Source organism: Eptatretus burgeri, chromosome 3 (assembly GCF_056783735.1).
Source record: "Eptatretus burgeri isolate ZD-2024b chromosome 3, Ebu_testis_v1, whole genome shotgun sequence".
Taxonomy (NCBI): domain Eukaryota; kingdom Metazoa; phylum Chordata; class Myxini; order Myxiniformes; family Myxinidae; genus Eptatretus; species Eptatretus burgeri.
In genome coordinates, this window is record NC_140963.1 from 37546660 (window position 1) to 37552686 (window position 6027).

Below are 6027 nucleotides of genomic sequence, written 5' to 3' on the forward strand. Positions count from 1 at the left end.
TGGGGGATGTGGGAGGGGTGGGGGAGCAAGGAGTGGTGAGGAAGGGATAAGCTAGGAAGAGGGGTGCTGGGGAGAGCGACGCCTCACCAAACGTCACCATACACTCTGGGGGCGGGGGCTGGGCGCGAGGAGAAAGGGGGAGGGCGGAGGTGGGAAGTGGGGAGGAGGTTTGGGAGAAGGTAAGCACGAGGTGAGGGGTTCTCAACTTGCTTTTGGTTGTGGGACTTTTGGAGAAGGGGAGGGAGGGGTAGGACAGGGTTGAACTAAATGGGGGGGCGTTAAAACAGCATGTTCATACAGCACATGGAGACTGCTGGAAGATATTCATTGGGGGAGGGGGAAAGGGAAAAGAGTTTTGGAGGAGATAGGCTTGAGGGGAAGCAGAGGGAAGGCAGCGTGATGGGAAGAGAAGGCAGCGTGAGGTGAAGGGAAGGCATGGTGAGGGGAGGGGAATGCGGCATATGGGGAGGAGAAGGCAGCATGAGGGGAAGGGAAGGCAGCGTGTGGGGAAGGGAAGGTAGCATGAGGGGAAGGGAAGGCAGTGTAAGGGGAAGCGAAAGCAGCGTGAGGGGAAGGGAAGGGCGGTAAAACGCACCCAAACAGCAACATTTTCTTTATAACCGCTGGGTTGTATATAAAATTTGGTGGGAGTATTTTAAACCCATGCTATCTACCTGAAAAAGGCCTGCCTGTATGCATGCATGCATGCTTGCACATGCAGCGACCATTGCATCCCTCGGGTGGGCTCACTACAAATCTGATTCGTACATGCTGCACGATGGGGAAGCAGTTTTAAATTCAAAACTAATCCATCAGTCCTTAACAGTCCCCTTAACAGAGGGGGAGGGGTGTGGGATCAGGGAGAGGGGTGTGGGATCAGGAAGAGGGGTGCGGGAGCAGGAAGAGGGGTGGAGAAGCAGGGGCAGTGGTGTGTGTGTGAGAGAGAGAGAGAGAGAGAGAGAGAGAGAGAGAGAGAGAGAGAGAGAGAGAGAGAGAGAGAGAGAGAGAGAGAGAGAGAGAGAGAGAGAGAGAGGTGGGAGAGTGAGGAATGGGAAAGGAGGGGTGGGTGGGAGAGAGAGAGGGATAGGGTGGGAGAGAGAGAGGGATAGGGTGGGAGAGAGAGGGATAGGGTGGGAGAGAGAGGGATAGGGTGGGAGAGAGAGGGATAGGAGTGGGATCGAGAGGGATAGGGATGGGAGAGAGAGAGAGGGGGTGAGAGAGGGAGAAGGGTGAGGGAGGGAGAGGGGTGGGAGCAAGAGGGGGGAGAGTGCAGAGGGGGAGATTCCAGCAGATGTGATGTCCAGTTTAATGTCCATCTGAGAGATGGCACACACATTCATGAATGACCCTGTCTGTTAAACCCCGGGATGACAGTTTATAGCTGGGTCGGGATTTGAACCCATAGCTGGGTTGGGTCAGTCGGGATTGATTTGTAACAACTGAAAACATTTTTTACTCATTGTAATCATCCAATTTGTTTTGCCTTCTTATCTCCGGAAATGTCCCCGTGGAGAACTGCACCATGCTATTGCCATTGAAGCTTGAAGAGCGCTCGCCAAGTGCCTTAACCACTCAAGTAAACATTCCAACAAAACGGTTGATGAAACTTTTAAAAATGAAACGTAAATTTTTTTTTATATGCATCCATCTAAGCCAAACTGATGGGTCGTATGATGAAAGAAGATCGTGCAAAAGGGGAAACGTGGTATAAAATAAAATTGCAGATTTTGAGCAAGCCAGCCACCACCCGATGTACCTCATGACAATGCGGGGCTAAACACAGACAACTGGGCCCTGAGCTTTGTTCAAGTCGATCAATATATTCAGTGACAGTAACAACATTGTAGAGCGCTCGCCAAGTGGCTTAAGCACTAAATTAAGCACTTCAACTAAACAGTAGAGATAGTAAACAGGAGAGGCTTGGCAAGTAATTAGCGATCACCGATCGGTTATATTGTTACGAATTCGCGCCCGCCGGTGTGCGATCGGCCGCGTACCTCTAATCGCAACCGCGTCGCCCACCGGTCGGACAATTCAGTCATGACTTTCTGGAACCACGCCAGAAACCAGTCACGGGTGAGCTTTTAACCTCACCACAGCCCAGTCCATATTCTACCCGCGCGAAATAGGGTCACTCGCTGAATATCGATATACCTAAGTACTCGCGCGGGTAACCTACCGAGGGGCCATACCTCGGCGCAGGTCGGCTTGGGACACGAACCGCTTAAGCAGTCCGTTCTACAGCGATAACCGAGCGGGTATTCTCGCTGGATCCGATTCTATTTAATGGGTATTTCAAAACCCAACTAATACAAGTCAAGTACAAAACAGGAGGTAACAAAGACATTAGGAGATCTGTGGAAGGGAGATGGATGGGGTGGGGTATGGGGGTAAACAAAATGGTACAATAGGGACTTTCAGGAAGGAAAGCAGGGAATTTGAAGGAAGTGGGTTTGGGGTGGGTTAATGGGAGTATAAAAGATAATGGTTTTGGATGGGAGAAGATATGAGATGGTGGTGAACAGCTGCTTTGATTGAAGACCTGAAGGGAAGAGTGTGATTGAAGAAAGTGTGGGAGTTTGTTCTTAAGGTGGGAAAAAAAGAGCAATGAAAGAGTGAAGGTGAGCAGTGATTCTTGATTTTGGCAGTTTCACAAGAATGGGGGTTACTGGCGGACCTTGAGCGCCCTGCAGAAATATTGGAGGGGGGTGGAGAGTATGGACAGAGCAGGGTAGGGAGGGGGGTGCAAGGCCGGAGAGGAGATGGAAGAAGACAAAGATCACCGACCTGCCTGCTGTGAGAGAGACTGAGAAACCCAAAGCCTCAGTTTCATCACAGGAGATACCAATGATCCTAAAAGCCTTGGTCGCCACAGCGTGAAGCCGAGCTTGGTGTGAGGCAAGAGCACCAGCCCAGATGCGAGAACAGTACTCCTCCAAGCTGCAGATGAAAGCTTTGTATGTGGTTAGGAGCTCAAGTGTGCCAAGGAAGGACTTTGCATGATGGAGGATGCCCAGTCGGCGACTGGATCTGAAGGCGAGCTTGGAAATGTGGCTTTCCCAAGAAAGATCATTGCAGATAGTGAGGCCCAAAAGCTTTGACATGAACTTCTTCAAGAGGAGTGTTGAGAAAGTAGATGCGGGGGTTTCCAGACGGTCCTTTCGGAGAGACATAGTGAGTGTGAGATTTGTTAGGATTGAAAGACATGTTCCAAATGCATGACCAGCTTGTGATGTTATCCAGGTCTGCAGAGAATGAAGAGGCTGCTGCCTGCCAATCTGAGGGATGACAGATGGTAGGGCAGAGGGTAGAGTTATCGGCAAAGACATAAAGAGGATTTTCCAGAGAGTCGGAGAGATTATAGATGAAAACCAGAAAAAGCACAGGGCCCACAATACTGCCTTGAGGAACTCCAGCCTGGACAGGAAGAGGAGATTAGAGAACTCCATTAAGAGCCACACATTGACTGTGACAGGAATGGAAGTCCACAAGCCATGAGTAGAGATTGCCTTGGATACCATTAGAAGAGAGTTTCGTGAGCAGTGTGGGGCACCAGACCGTATTGAAAGCTCACAATATGTCTATGGAGATGGCTCATGTCCAGCATTGAGGACCTCCATCCATTGGGAAAGCAGCATGTTCAGGGTAGAGAGACCTGGTCTTTTCAAGAAAATTAAAAAAAAACCTCTGATTCATAATAAATGGTTTCAAAACTTTGGAGAATTGGATTATGTTAAATTGACATGAATTTATATTTTCATTGGCAAAAAGTTTGACACACAGTCCGTGGCCAAAAATATTGGCACCCTTGCACTTTTTTCAAATAATGCCCCATTTCTTTCAGAAAATTGTAAAAATTTAAAAAAATCTTTTGGTATCCATATATGTATTTCTTTGGTTTGCATTGGAACAAAACAAAAAAAAAAGATTTAAAAATCACTAAATCTTAGCTTATTCCCCACAGAAATCCTAAAATGGCCCGGACGTTATTATTGGCAACTTTTAGAAGTTGTTATAATTAATTCGATTTCAAGAAGGTGATTCTCCTTTACTTTGGAATTGAACTCACCTGTGGTGAGTTGAAGGTGCCTGCAAATTAAAAATCACTCATTCAACCAGTTTGAATTGAGAAAAGGAGTCATTCTGCTGTTTTGTGACACTGTCTGTATCACAATGAGCATGGATAAAAGAGAGAAAACTAGAGAATTGCCTGCAGAGGTGAGACACAAGATTGTAGCCAGGCATGGACAATCTCAAGGCTACAAGTCCATCTGCAGAGACCTTGATGTTCCTGTGTCCACTGTACGCAATGTTATCAGGAAGTTTAAGGCCCATGGCATTGTTGCCAACCTCCCTGAAGAGAAAACTTGATCGAAGATTGCAGCGAAGGATTGTTCGAATGGTGGAGAAAGCACCTCAATCAACTGCCAAACAGGTTCAAGCTGACCTTCAGACACAAGGTACAACAGTTTCAACTCGCACCATCCTTCGCCAACTTGGTGAAAGGGGGTACTACAGTACGAGACCCGGGAGGACCCCACTGCTGAGAGAGACACAATACAACAAAGTCCGACTGGAATTTGCCAAAACACACCTGAACAGGCCAAAATCCTTATGGGAGAATGTCCTGTGGACAGATGAGACCAAATTAGAGCTTTTTGGTAATGCACATCATCTCTATGTTTACAGAAAACAAAATGAAGCCTTCAAAGAAAATAACACCTTCCCGAGAGTCAAACATGGAGGAGGTTCAGTGATGTTTTGAGGTTGCTGTGGTACCTCTGGCACTGGGTGCCTTGAATGTGTGCATGGCATCATGAAATCAGGAGATTACCAAGGCATTTTGGAGTGCAATATTCAACCCAGTGTCAGAAAGCTGGGTCTCCATCAAAGGTCATGGGTCTTACAGAAGGACAATGACTCCAAACACACTTCAAAAAGTACCCAGGAATGGTTCAAGACAAATGGCTGGGCTGTTCTGAAGTGGCCAGCAATGAGTCCAGATCTAAATCCCATTGAACACCTGTGGGGAGATCTGAAAACAGGAGTTGGGAGAAGGCACCCTTCAAATCTGGGAGAACTGGAGCAGTTTTTTAGGGTGGTGGGCTTGGGATCCCAGGATCCTGAGTTCAAATCCCCCTCGGATGTTGAATTAATGGTGGGGATAACTCGGCCTGTCATCCTTCTGAAGTTGTCAAAATGAGTGCCATCTTGCTGGTGTCCTGTGTCGGAGTGGTGACCTGTCCAGGATTGTGCCCAATGCTCTGCACAGAGTATGGTCCCAATGGATGGATTGAGCAGTTTGCGCAACAAGAGTGGGCCAAACTTTCAGTAAAGAGGTGTAGGAAGCTCATTCTTGGCTATAAGAAGTGCTTGACTGCAGTTATTTAGTCCAAAGGCTGTGCTACTATACCAAATATTAAGTTGAAGGTGTCAATAATTTTGTCAATGCCATTTCTTTTTATTTTCTGATTTTAAAGGATAGATTCAGTTCTGAATCAAAAACAAAGGTTCTGTAATATTAGCAGTGAAATAAAGAATTGTGGAGACCAAATACTCTTGTCAATTTCAACTTATTTTTCGAGAAAATTGTGAGTTCTTTGAAAAACATGCACACCACCACAACAACAACAAAAACATGCAAGGGTGCCAATATTTTTGGCCATGACTGTAGCTGCATCACAAATTTGGCTCTGGTGTGAATATTATTTAGTTCATGTTTCACAGGAAAAAAAATTATTTTCATTTCAGAGTGAAAATTTATGGATGAACCCCAATATGTGGTGTGTCATGAACCAATATCATCAGGGCAAGAAAGTTCCACACTTACCCGAAAAGGATGGAATGGAATCAAGAGAGCAAGTGAGGCCAGAGGTGTAGAAATCAGTGCAATGCCTGGGAAGCAGGTTCATCGGGACTGTTAGAGACGTCAGCCTCAAACGAACCAAGGTATAGTTTGAAATCTGTAGAGGCACCGTTTGATTCTGCCAAACACTGTTCTGTGGTAAAACAGACGTACATGATGGG